Genomic DNA, 13,158 nt, shown 5'->3' on the forward strand with positions numbered 1-13,158 from the left:
TTTTTCAGTCACATTTAACAGATGAAACTCACTGATGATTTTAAAATCAACAACCCCCTTGTGATTGGCATTTTATCAAATTAAAATGTATTCTAGTTTACACACTCAGTTTTGTATACACTCTGAACATCAGAGTATAAATAACATACGTACCAAAAGTTTACTTCAGAGCTGTGTGTAGGCAGAACAAATTTCCTCAAAAATGCCTCAAAAACTGAGGCAGAATGTTTCAAAATCATACATGAAACAATCTTAAGATTCTGCCAAAAATTCCAGTAGAAACTTAGATTGTTGTTTTGTTTTTTTTACAGAGTATCTCAAAATAGGAGATAGCTGAATAAACATTGTCTAAAGACTTATTTTCTGTAAAACTTTATGCATAATCAATCTTTATGGGTATTGTAGTCTGCAAACCTTTAGGACTATTCAGCTTTTATCCCAATCAATTATAAAAATTAATTCCAATGAAGTTGGCTTCAGGGAAGCATTTTATTCACTGAAGTTGAATAATGGATATTCAGTACCATTAATTCACCTTTTATAAACTTTCAGATTCATAGCTGACATGAATTCATCCTCTCCAGTTTTTCTACTGTGAAAACACCCTTATTCTTTAAATATGCTACAATACACAAAAGAGTGGTAGAATCTGAACTTTGTGCCAGGTGAATAATAGAATTATTCCCATATAACTCCAATTCATAAGAGCTCCCACATGTATGTCCAACTCTATGTTCATCAATTTCACTTTCAGCCTCAGACTGTGAGGAATTCAGAGTTCTAATTCCTAGAAAAAGAAATTTGTATTTTATGAAACAGAAGCTAATCTTCTTTTGTACACATCAAAATATTATTCTTTGGCAAATGCTTTAAAAAACATTGCATGTGGATTTGAGGGTATTTTTGTTCAGTTGCTCAGTCATGTCTGACTCTTTGCGACCCCATGGACTGCAGCACGCCAGGCCTCTCTGTCCCTTACCATCTCGCAAAGTTTGCCCAAGTTAATGTCCATTGCATTGGTGATGTCATCCAGCCATCTCATCCTCTGATGCCCTCTTCTCCTTCTGCCATCAATCTTTCCCAGCATCAGGGACTTTTCCAATGAGTCAGCTGTTTGCATCAGATGACCAAAATGCTGGAGTTTCACTTTCATCATCAGTCCTTCCAATGAGTATTCAGGGTTGATTTCCCTTATAATTGACTGGTTTGATTGCCTTGCTGCCCAAGGGACTCTCAGGAGTCTTCTCGAGCACCACAGTTCCAAGGCATCAATTCTTCAGTGCTCTGACTTCTTTATGGTCCAGTTCTCACAGTCGTACATGACCACTGGGAAGACCATAGCCTTGACTATATAGACCTTTGTCAGTAGAGTGGTGTCTCTGCTTTTCAACACACTGTCTAGGTTTGTCATAGTTTTCCTTCCAAGAAGCAAATGTCTTTGGATTTCATAGCTGCAGTCACCACCTGCAGTGATTTTACAGCCCAAGAAGAGGAACTCGGTCACAACTTCCACCCTTTCTCTCTCTATTTGCCATGAAATAATGGGGTCAGATGCCATGATCTTAGTTTTCTTAATATTTAGCTTTAAGTTTAGTTTGAGGGTATTTATAGTCACATACATGTGAATAATTATAATATGAATATATGCATGTTATATATGAAGAATAGACACACAGTGTGTACATGAAGAATATGACAGAGAAAGAATTATTATTTTTTGCATCTAGATGTCACACCACTCACACAAGAAGTTTAGAATGGAAGATATTTGTAATTCAGCTTTTAAAAGGAGACTACTATAAGATTCGAAGAAGGCAATGGCACTCCACTCCAGTACTCTTGCCTGGAAAATCCTATGGGCAGAGGAGCCTGGTAGGCTGCAGTCCATGGGGTTGCTAAGAGTTGGACACGACTGAGCGACTTCCCTTTCACTTTTCACTTTCATGCACTGGAGAAGGAAATGGCAACCCACTCCAGTGTTCTTGCCTGAAGAATCCCAGGGATGGGGGAGCCTGGTAGGCTGCCGTCTATGGGGCTGCACAGAGTTGGACACGACTGAAGCGACTTAGCAGCAGCAGCAGCATAACACTATTCATCATGGAGGCTCATGCATAAGTTTTTAATGTCAAAATAAAAGACCTTTTGCACCAGTCATCTAGCCTCTTTCCAATATGTTTAGTGAATTTTATATTTCTGCTAGGTATTTTCTCTAGACATTAAATCTAAACACAGGTTTTCCCCATCGCTCCCCCAACTTTTCAGATTTATGCGCATCATATTCTTGGTCTTCCATAGGTGATTAGACTCTGGCCAATGGTTATTTTGCATCTCATTCAACTGGATTTAACTCAGTTACTAAAGAAATCCAGGGCCAAATTCTACCACAGATTCATTCTTTTCACACTGAAGTCAAAAGAGTTCTGTGCAGGAAACAGGAAAAAAAAAAGAGGCAGGAGTGCTTTTCTTGTCTCTTTTGAAGATAATAGCTCCAGGCCTCTTGTTGCTTAGTTCCTCTCCTCTGAAATTCTTGGATTGTTTTCCAGTTAAAGGCCAAGCTACTGCTCCCATAGCTAATGTCAAATGCAAGAACACCATAGCTGCCAAAAAACAAACCAGAGAATCATAAACTAACCAACAGAGTTCTCAACAGTATCCGTGAACTTGCTGATCTGCATGTTAATTATTCCTACTTTAAAATATCAATACAAACAGTTATGCAATGGGAAACCACAGCACATTTAACCTGAAGCTTTCAAATGTGCACAAATGATGGCAATACGTGAAGTCAACACAGGAAATATAAGTTTAGAGTTATGGCAATCTTGGAGAGTTTTTGGAACCACAAATCTTACTTTGATGTTCATAGCTATTTCAATCAGCCGAAGTAGCAGTTGTAGAGGAGAGAAACTTAGACTAGCATTTCTCAAGGGAGTTTTCCTTTCAAGAATTCTTTTCAATTTATTAAATTACCTATCTCTTTTTTAGCAAAGTGTTTTAGAGTGTAAGAATTTATCAAAGTGACAAGTAATCTACTGGGAACTAAACCAAAATGAAAACTTAGTTGTTGTCTTTAAAAACCACGTGTCTTTAAATCCCTTGATTGTTAACTCTTATCCCAAAGAGAAGAGGTCTTAACATTCACGGACTTTCACTAAGTAATAGTTGGACTATTCTGAGTTATATTTACCCCTATCTTGACAACTTAATTGACCTGTTAGAAGTATAATTTACTATTTAAAAAAAAGCTCCTAAAGCATTAAATAAATTTTTATTAGAAATTGCAACAGTATATATCTTAAATCAAAGTAGGATAGAATAAAAATTAGATAAAAACAATTTTAAGAAAGTCAGATATAATATTACAATGCTATAATTTCTATCAAAACAAAAACATATTTATTCCACAAGCCTTAGACTAATTGTCTCCCTCAGATGTATCATGGTCATCCACACAGCGACTTTCTTTGGAATTGAACTTTGGAATTACTTGTTTACACAAGAAAACTCATCTCAGATGTTGCATCTGTTTCTCACTAAGACTTAGCTTTCACCTAATTCTCCAAATGGGTTGACTGGGGTTCAAGAATGTGAGGTGACTCGCTCAAGATCACACGGAGAGTCTAGGGCAAGCAGCCGCTCTCCCTAGAGAAGTAGATGGATGTCTTGGCACAAAACTCAACTGATGCTGCTCTGAGGTCTGTGACATACTTACATCCACTTGAAAACTTAAGTTCATTGAGTGAATTACTTAGCATCTTTATATTTTTTAAGTGTATCAGAAGAAAGAGGAAAGTATCATGGAATTTGAATGTGTTCACCACCAAGTCTTCTTCATTAAATAATGTCTTGACTCCAAAAGTAACCTAACCTAAGACATTTGAGTTTTCGGTCCACAAGAATGTAGTAACAGGAAAAATATATATGAAAAATACCAAAAGGTAAAAAACAGCAAAAACCTGTTTATGTAGTCTTACATATTTATTATACATGAAGCATATTTTACTGTCTTTATTATAAAAGACTACTTATAAGTACTAATCTTCCTTGGATAACTCATTGGCTTTATGTTACTTATTGCAAAGAATCCAAATAATACTTAAGCTTACAATAAATCCAAATAATTATATTTCAAAGAAATTAACTTTGCCATAAGGTAAGTATAAGTCTACATATACTCAGCTTAAATAAAGTGAAAACTCACAATTTGCCACTATGTGAACTTATATAGTTTCCTATAATGTGCTTGTATATTTCAATTATTTTTATTTTGATCATGATCTTCTTTAGCTAATTTTATTTTTGTAAAATTGTTTCAACCTTTTTCTAATCTACAGTGAATAGAATTATTAAAATTCTTTTCTTCTAGTGTTTGTTTTCCAGAGAGTAATATCTTTTGCATCTGTTTTGGTAAGAATACATCAAATCAAGTAATATATCTACAGAAGTTACTTTCAGACTTAATGTTATTTTTCTATAGAGCCAAAGTTCTAAGTTCAGCTGTTTCTACATGACTGTAAATTCCCATGACTATCCTAGTGATTCCTAATTCTGGTATTACAACTAAAATGTTCTCTTCTATAACCTCCAGTGAGTATCACATAATTCTTCAGACACTCTCATGAAAGAGTTGCTCATATTCCATTTTAGTTCATTTTAAATAAAAATAAATGTTAGTCACATGTTAACATTAAAAGAGCATAATACATAATCATAAGATATATGAAAGCCCTCTATATTATATTTGCAGCTTTTCCATTAAAATAAGATTTTCCCCAAATAAAATGTTTAAATAAAAAGAAGAATGCTCTACATTCTTTGTAGGAGCAATGAAGTAAAATAAAAGGTCAGGTTCTGAGGTATAAAAGATAGAGAACTCTTCAGAGTAACTTTATGTTTTTTCCTTTTTTTTTCACGAATGTTACTAACTTATAGCTATTTCTCTTCCCCTTTTGACGGTTCTCTGAAATGCTATTGATTTATTAAAATGGTCAAAACTTCTGTAGTAATGAGAATGCGTGAGAATTTGTGCATGTTCGGTTGTATCTGACTCTCTGCAACCCCATGGACTATACCCTACGAGGCTCTTCTGTCCATGGGATTCTCCAGGCAAGAATACTGGGGTGGGTTGCAATTCCTTTTCCAGGTGATCTTGCCCAGCCAAGGATTGAACCAGTGTCTCTTGCATTTCCTGCATTGGCAGGTGTATTCTTTACCACCGTACCACCTAGGAAGCCTCAAATATCAAAAGCATGCCACAATACTAAAAGTATGTGCAAGTCTAGTTATAGTAATGATATGTCATGAATATTCTTCAATTACCTCACAGTAACGAATACCTGCTAGAGAAGGGAATGGCAACCCACTCCATCCCCTTGCCTGGAGAATTCCATGGACAGAGGAGCCTGGTGGGCTGCAATGCATGGAGTAGTGAAGAGCCTGACATGACTGAGTGACTAACACACACACACTCACAGTGAACACATGATACCAACAACCTTTTGCTAAATCAGTCAGCAAATATGTAGGGAGCAATTGCCATATAATATCTCAGATATTATGCTACGTGCTGGAGATACAAAATTATAAGGCATGGCCCTATGCTTGGAGAGCCAACATGCAGGCAACACATAATGAGAAACTCTAATCTAGAGATATTCTGCTCCAGATGAATACTCAGGAAAGCTCCACAAAGTGGGTTTTCTTTAAATGCAGTGGTCTCAGATCTTATATTTGATAGCACTCTGTACCTTACAAAACAGTCCCATACAGTTTTTTCTTATCCAAACCTCATCACAGTCTTGTAAAGCTAAATGGACATCTATTTCATTTCTGTGTTACTGATGAGAGTTACACCAGCTTCACCTGAAGCCAAGAGGGTTTAATTCATGTCATGTGAACTAATTTTGTCCCCATTCTACAATTTCAACTTTCCTAGGTGAGAGTCTTGCCAGATTCATTCTATAAAGATTCCATTCTTTCTTGATAGTAAAGTGAATGTCCAGTGTATTTCTTTTTCCTTGGCCTTTATTCTGTTCTTATCTATTTCTCAAAACAAAGTAAACAGTGGTAATTATTCTAGTTTTAAGTCAAATTTCCTTTCCCAGGACAGGAGGTCACTTTTGAAACTAAGTGGATTTCCTAGAGTCAACAGCCCTAAAAATAAATCAGGTACACTTTGGAAGTCAATTTACAAACATTATAACTTTTTAGTGTACTGAATGAAACATGCTCACAAAAAAAATTTCCAGATTAAAGTGCTTCACAATAACATATTGGTTTGTCTTTTATGGGCCAGGTACATAAAAATAGATTTTTTTATGCTGAATCCTGGATATAGAAAGATAAACAAGGCATAGGATCTTCACTGAAGGAGCCTCTAATCTAATGAAGGTGAGAAGATGAATTATTATAATGCAGTGTGAGAGTTTCTATTATATATGTATGCCCAGGACCTTACAAGGAGTTCCTGAAATAGAGGATTGGACAGGAACATTTTAGGTTGAGTTAGAAGCAGACACAAAGATTTGGAAATGTTGAGGTAGCTACTCAAGAAATTAATAATAATTTAGGAGTAAGTATAGTGGGCTTTGAGGAACTGAAGATGAATGATATGACAGATGAGTGGCTTGGCATGGCAGGCTAAGGATCACAGGTTTTATTGGGATAATGAGGAGCCACAATAGGATTTTAAGCAAGAAAGATGTAATGAGATACATTACTGAAAACATGAAGGTCACTCTAGTTGATGTGGAGAGAATGTAGGAACAGAGGAAAAGTGGAGTCAGAAACAAGTGAGAAAAATGATAATAGCCAAGAACACTCTGATGAGAAGAATAAACTTGTTTGACCAGGTAATAACAGTAAAGTCTTGAGAAAAGTGGAAGGATTCCGGCTTTATTCAGTGGAAAACTTGGTGTGAACTGAGTGGATACAGCAATGGAGAGAAGGTCAAGCTGGTCTCCCCAGTTGACAGTTTAGGTTACTATTCATTGACAACAAGAAAAGGGAGATTGCCAAGAACACAAACTCTGAGGGGCTTCAGGGAGGTTAGAGGTGAGCAGGTGTAGAATGTAAGGTGTTTAATTTGAAATATGTTGGGTTAGAGGCGCCTATGCCCCTCATACCTATCTTCTGTAGGTATGCAACTCAGAAAAGATGTGTGATAGTAATATCTGGGAGTTATTTATCCTGATAGTACTCAGGTTTCTGAAAACTATATGTACTCTGAAGTTAAGGGCTCAGGTTTTAGAGAGGCTTAGAGAGTTTGTGCCATGGATTTGTCCCTACTTAATTATCAAAGCTTCATCTTTCCTATCTGTTATTATCTATTGCATACTATTGTTGCAAGTATAGATAAAAAGATGTGTAAAGTAACAAGTATGATTCTTAGAATAGAAAAGGAGCATAATAATTGTACATTACCTTTCAAAAATGCTCAAAGCAAATCTTCTCCTATATTAACACATTTTATAAAGGATTTTTTAACAAAGGAAGGGACTAACTACCTCCCAGTTCAGTTGTTTTGTAATTTTATTTATATGATTCATCAAGGTTTTTAAAAAGCAGACTATACTGCTTTCTAACTCAATATATGTTAAAATTACTATTTAAATTCAATATACAAATGAAAAAACTAATTTTATCTAAAGCAAATGAAACTCTCTCACTTTAGAGCTAATACTTTGTGCTATTATGAACTATTATGACTTTTTGTCACTTGTATATACTAAAGCTTAAGGTTACTAGAAAAATCTGTGGCAGTATCCCAAATTTTAATTGCCTAATTTTAACTTTTGTTTGTAATTTCCCATTTTAAAAAAGACAGGGATAATAGTCAAAAATTTTCAGCTGGATTTAATAAGTTCATGCTCTAAACTGGAAAAGGGTAGAACCTTTTCTCATCCTACTTGGGACCTCCTCTCTAAGAATTCCCTTTAGTCATTACAGTTGATTGGAAGGAAATTGGAAGCTCTGGTGGCATTCAAAAACAACAACTCTTTGTACTATGATTTAAAAGCTCTCTGTGCAGCACAATTGGAATTCCTCAACTTCAGAAAATAAATTTTTAGTACTTGTTCTGAAATCCAACAAAAAAAATTCTTGAATTTTGCTTGACCTCATCCTATTAGCATTCAAATGTTGTTTTCATTAGAGTTGCTTTCAAAAAAGATATGGCTATGAGATATATAGGGTTTCCCTAGTGGCTCAGACAGTAAAGAATCTGCCTGCAATGCCAGAGACTAGGGTTCAATCCCTGGGTCAGAAAGATGGCAACACTCTCCAGTATTCCTGTCTGGGAAATCCCATGGGCAGATGGCCCTGGAGGATTACAGTCTATGGGGTTGCAAAGAGTCAGACATAACTGAGCAACTAACACACAAATATATAATATGATTTAAATACTAGTTTTTTAACTAATGTTATAAAATAAATATGAGTTTTAAAAATGAAACAATTAAATGGGATATAGTAGAATAGAACATATCAGATGGCACCTACTACAGAAAAGGTAAATACTGTTTTGTAAGACCTTTTATTTCTATATCATGAGGCATAAGTATACATATCTCCATGCCAGTGTGTGTGTGTTACGGTCAGTAAAATATTTGAAAGCCATAGCACTGTGAATTATACACTATGAAATAAGCTAAAAAAGACAAAATACTCCCTTGAGAAATTCTTTCTCTTGTAAAGTTAAGCACATCTTGCTTTCAAAATCTGTCTCAAAATTCATTTTGAAAATAGAACTTTCCCTTGCTTGAATACAATGTTATACACTATACATATATGTATAGTGATGGTAATGATGAAGATAATAATAATAACCCCACTTTACTTATATATTTTGAAGAGATTTTAGATCAATTATTCAATTTGATTCCATTCACTTCTCAGTAATATTGTAAGACCTACAGGAGAGATAGAAGTAGCTCTGTTTACAGCGAAGCACAGAGAGGTCAAGTGGTTAGCCTCAGGTATAATAAGATACATTAATATTGTAAAACCATGAGTTCATGACATTAACTCCAATTCTAGTCTAACACAATAGGATGAGTTCCAGGGTTTTTTCTTTTCATATTTAAGACCCCCTTCTCCCATAGCGAGAAAGCAAACTCCCATTCTATTAATCTGTTTGCTTTACTAAAACAAAGACTAGGTGACCTATTTTCTCATTTCTGAAGGCTGGGAAATCCAAGGTCAAAGTATAAGCGAACCTAGGTTCTACTGAGAGCCATCCTCTTCAATTGTGGTAACTGTTACACAACAATGTGCGTGTTTCATGCTCACTTGCTAAGACACGTCTGACTCTTTGTGACCCCGTGGACTGTACTTCACCAGTTACCTCTGTCCATGGGATTTCCCAGGCAAGAATACCAGAGTGAGTTGCCATTTCCTCCTCCAGGCAACCTTCCAAATCCAAGGATTAAGCTCTTGTCTTCTGCAACTCCTGCATTGGCAGGCTTGTACTTTACCACTGAGCAAACTGGGAATCATAGTGCATAATAACAGATAACTAATAAATTTCCTGAATAGTTGTATCACAGAATTCATTTCAAAGCAATTCCCACCTCCTCACCTCTAAGATCTATCATTATATTTATGCCCTCTGGATTGACTTGTATCCCACCTTCTGATAAGCTGTCTGTGAATATCTTCAAATCTCTTCCCTTTCACATTGTTTATCATTATATTATTTTCATTTAAGGTATTTTCTACCTTCCTCTTTGTTATTCAATCTCACTCAGTCATGTCTGACTCTTTGTGAACCCACGGACTGTAGCACCCCTGGCTTCCCTGTCGTTCACCATCCCAGAGCTTGTTCAAACCCATGTCCATCAAGTCGGTGATGCCATCCAACCATCTCATCCTCTGTCATCCCCTTCTCCTCCTGCCTTCAATCTTTCCCAGCATCAGAGTCTTACCTAACGAGTCTGTTCTTCGTATCAGGTGGCCAAACTATTGGAGCTTCAGTATCAGTCCTTCTAATGAATATCCAAGATTAATTTCCTTTCAGACTGATTGTGTTGATCTCCTTGCAGTCCAAGGAACTCTCAAGAGTCTTCTCCAACATCACAGTTCAAAAGCATTAATTCTTTGGTGTTCACCTTCCTTATGGTCCACCTCACATCTATACATGATTACTGGAAAATGATGCCAAAGCTGAAACTCCAGTACTTTGGCCACTTCATGTGAAGACTTGACTCATTAGAAAAGACTCTGATGCTGGGAGGGATTGGGGGCAGGAAGAAACGGGGACAACAGAGGATGAGATGGCTGGATGGCATCACCGACTCGATGGACGTGAGTCTGAGTGAACTCCGGGAGCTGGTGATGGACAGGGAGTCCTGGCATGCTGCGATTCATGGGGTCACAAAGAGTCGGACATGATTGAGCAACTGAAATGAACTGAACTGAACTGAACTGGAAAAATCATAGCTTTGATTATACGGACCTATGTCAGCAAAGTAATGTCTCTGCTTTGGAATATGCTATCTAGGTTGGTCATAACTTTTCTTCCAAGAAGCAAGTGTCTTTTAATTTCCTGGCTGCAGTCACCATCTGCAGTGATTTTGGAGCCCAAGAAAATAAAGTCGGTCACTGTTTCCATTGTTTCCCCATCTATTTGCCATGAAGTGATGGGACCAGATGCCATGATCTTCGCTTTTTGAATGTTGAGCTTTAAGCCAGCTTTTTCACTCTCCTCTTTCAGTTTCATCAAGAGCTCCTCAATTCCTCTTCACTTTCTTCCATAAGGGTGGTGTCATCTGCATATCTGAGGTTATTGATATTTCTCCTGGCAATCTTGATTCCAACTTTTGCTTCATCCAGCCTGGCATGTCACATGATGTACTCCACATAGAAGTTAAATAAGCAGGGTGACAATATACAGCCTTGACATACTCCTTTCTCAGTTTGGAACCAGTCATTGTGTTCCATGTCCAGTTTTAGCTGTTGCTTCTTGAGCTGCATACAGGTTTCTCAGGAGAGAGGTAAGGTGGTCTGGTAGTCCCATTTCTTAAGAATCTTCCATGCTTTGTTGTGACCCACATAGTCAAAGGGTTTAGTGTAGTCAATGAAATAGAGGTAGATGTTTTTTCTGGAATTCTTTTGCTTTTTCTATGATCTAATGGATGTTGGAAATTTGATCTCTGGTTCCTCTGCCTTTTTTAATCCAGCTTGAACATCTGGAAGTTCTCGGTTTACATACTATTTAGAGAGCTTATCCTTAGGTAGGTTGATAAGGAGTCCTGGGCCCTTGAGGAGGAAATGGTCCAGAGCCCTGGAGAAGGAGAAAGGGGTCTGAGGCTCTTAAGAAGGAGAAAAGAATAAAATTTTTTTTTACATTGCTTGGTCTTAGTCAATATAACAATGTATCTTGCTCAAAGACAAGTTTCTCCTTAACAAGAACCTTCTGAATAATCTTGTTACCTTAAGATGTATGTTGTGGGAGTGGGTAAAATCTTTCTATTGTTAGTTCTAATCCTGTTATCTTATATTGTGGGAGTGGGTCTGGTGAGGCCCTTTACTGTAATAAGCTATATAGCTCCCTTGCAAAGAATAGGGAGAAGAGCACTCTTCATCCCCCTTTTCATGTGTATGTCAGAAGCTTTCTCTGTCCCTTTTTGTACTTCAAGAGAAATCTGCTACACAAAAGCTCTTGAGTGATCAAGCCTGGTCCCTGGTCCCAAAGATAAATCTTCTTTTTCGGAGATCACAAATCCAACACCATCCACCATAAGCTATCACAACTGAAGCCTGGCTTGGAGAATTTTGAGCATTACTTTGCTAGCATCTGAGATGAATGCAATCATGCAGCAGTCTGAACATTCTTTGGCATTGCCCTTCTTTGGGATTGGAGTGAAAACTGACATTTTCCAGTCCTGTGGCCACTGCTGAGTTTTCTAAATTTGCTGGCATGTTGAGTGCAGCACTTTCACAGCATCATCTTTTAGGATTTGAAATAGCTCAGCTGGAATTCCATCACCTCCACTAGTTTTGTTCATAGTGATGCTTCCTAAGGCCCACTTGGCTTTACACTCCAAGATGTCTAGCTGTAGGTGAATGATCACACCGTCATGGTTGTCTGGATCATGATTATGATTATAACCATAATCTTTATGATTATATTTATACTTATTTGTATAAGTTCATACTTTTTTGCATAGTTTTTCTGTGTATTCTCGCCACTTCTTAATATCTTCTGCTTCTGTTAAGTCCATACAGTTTTGGTCCTTTTTGGTGCCCATCTTTGCATGAAATGTTCCCTTGGTATCTCTAATTTTCTTGAAGAGATCTCTAGTCTTTTCCATTATATTGTTTTCCTCTATTTCTTTGCATTGATCGCTAAGGAAGGCTTTCTTATCTCTCCTTGCTATTCCTCAGAACTCTGCATCAGATGAGTATATCTTTCCTTTTCTCTTTTGCCTGAAGCTTCTCTTCTTTTCTCAGCTATTTTTAAGACCTCCACAGACAGACAGGCATTTTGCTTTTTTCATTTCTGTTTCCTGGGGATGGTTTTGATCACTGCCTCCTGTACAATGTCACAAACCTCTGTCTAGTTCTTCAGGTACTCTATCAGATCTGATCCCTTGAATCTATTTGTCACTTCTACTGTATAATCATAAGAGAATTGATTTAGGTCATACTTTATTGGTCTAGTGGTTTTCCCTACTTTCTTCAAATTAAGACTGAATTTTGCAATATTGTCCTTCTTTTTATCAGACTACAAAATGTCTCACCAATACCAATGCTTATATTCATGCCTTTGTTCTCTTTTCTTCCTGTCTTCTCTGGATATTTTTCCCAGAAAAAAGAAATACCGTTTCTCTATTTTTAATACAATTTCCTCACTCATGGGCATTTATTCCTTCTTCTCTTTCTCCTGGCTCAGTATACAAATGATGTCATGCTTAAAATTCTAAGTTCGGTTCTTCTACCTTTTAAGCTTTTCTCACATCTCCCTCTTTACTTTTATTTTCACCATCTAACTTTTTCCAAATAAACTGTACTTGTGATGTTTAGTTTGCACTCCTAAACTACTGTCAGTCCCTTGAAATCTGACCTCAACCTCCATCACTCCACTTAAACTACTCTTGTGGTTTGTTTTTAATTAATTTATTTATTTTCATTGGAGGCTAATTGCTTTATGACATTGCT

This window comes from Ovis canadensis, chromosome 16 (genome assembly GCF_042477335.2).
Source record: "Ovis canadensis isolate MfBH-ARS-UI-01 breed Bighorn chromosome 16, ARS-UI_OviCan_v2, whole genome shotgun sequence".
Taxonomy (NCBI): domain Eukaryota; kingdom Metazoa; phylum Chordata; class Mammalia; order Artiodactyla; family Bovidae; genus Ovis; species Ovis canadensis.